Raw genomic sequence first — 1,664 nt, 5'->3', positions numbered from 1 at the left:
AATCTCTTACACTGGTGGTCCAGGTTTGGTGCATGGCTACATGTAATGGAAGCATGAATGAAACATTAATGGAAGCAGGCCTACTACATGGGTATAAAGCAGGCCTACTACACAGCTACGAATGAGAGGGGAGAGAATTTGAATGACAACTCTGCAGCCAACCAGCAGGATGCAGTAGCTGGTCTTGAGGTTAGCCAAACAGGTGTGAAAGAAAGAGGAGGCCAAGCATTTAAATCATTGGTCAGCGGTTGTGTGATCAAGCACTGACGTAAAAGGTGTGGTGTGGAATCAACTAGAGAAGCAGGCAGTGGAAGGTAAACACAGTTAAACAGTGGGGAAAATGTGCTTAGTTTTGTTTCAGCTGAGTACTGTGTGGGAGGGAGGGTAAACTGAAGTCTGGGATGGAGCAGATGATTACTGTGTTCCAATACAACTACGAGCCTGTTGGAAGCAGAGAGAAAGGAGGCGGAAGATGGTGGCAAGATGGTGATTGGACCCTGAAGGCAGATTAGGCAAGATCTCTGCAATCGGAAAAGACGGAGAGAAAAGAGATAAAAGAACCAGTGGCCAGGAATCCCAGGCTCAAATCCTCTCCCCGGAGATACTCCCATTTCCTCAGGCTTGTGTTCTGTCGGGGGCTGGCTATGGAATCCTCTTACCCAAATGGTGGACCTGCTTTGTGGTTGCTGTTACTCTCCCTCCTGCAGCTACGGCCATCCTTCTCCTCATGCAGGACTGGGGGGAGTTTGGTCAGTGAACCTACATAGCTGTGGATCCACTGGTCACACCCCACACTTCTCAGGCCTTCCTATGCTGCCATAGAGCAAGCCACAGAGGAGTGCTTCAGGCACACGGGAGCTGTGCACTCCCAAGGAAGGTGCTCTGCCTCCTGCCATGAGTAGAGTAATTGCATTAGTTCCATCGCTTTTGGAGCCATCCACCCCCCGGGTGGTGGAGGAGGGATGTGGTGTTAGTGAATTGTACTGGCATGACATCAGTATGATTCCTTAACACTTGTCCTTGCTATTTCGTGACATTTGAATAAGACTTGAGGGGAAAATAATGACTTGGCTGTGTTATAAAAGCAATTTGATTTGCAAAAAGATGGATTCCAAGAAAGAAGAGCTGGGCGTGTATGTGCTGGAGAGAAATCTCCTTTCCCACTGCTGAAAGAGAGGGAAAACATCCCTTTCCATTGTGGCCATAGACAGCATGAGCTCCCTTTCCCGAGCCACGTATAAAGGTGGAGTCCGTGCTGAGAGACAGGCCGAAGAACACTGCCAAGGCTGGGTACTGGCTGGTGAATGGGAATGGGGCTCCCGGCTGGCTGAGATTATTTTTCAATTTAAATTTAATATTGCCCTGCCAGAATCCTTATTGAGAGAGGAAAGCTTTAACATAGCAATCTGAGTAATTTCCCTTGGGAATAAGATCAGCCGTATGATGTACTGTATGTCTGGTCTGAGCAGTGTATTTGTATTTCTGTATTTTCAGAAATCTGAATAAGAACCAGTTTCAAAAGAGACAGAAAGTTCCAATTGTTTCGCAAAATGAAACTGTTCTGTGTTTGGGGAACCCCTGAATGGCTGCAGGGGCTCTTAAGCATTTCACCCCACTATAAATAATAGAATAGAATTGGAATCTAGAAGATTCTGACAACCTTG

This window comes from Lepidochelys olivacea, assembly GCF_965140295.1.
Source record: "Lepidochelys olivacea isolate rLepOli2 genome assembly, chromosome: 1".
Lineage (NCBI taxonomy): Eukaryota > Metazoa > Chordata > Testudines > Cheloniidae > Lepidochelys > Lepidochelys olivacea.
This window is presented reverse-complemented; position numbering follows the sequence as displayed.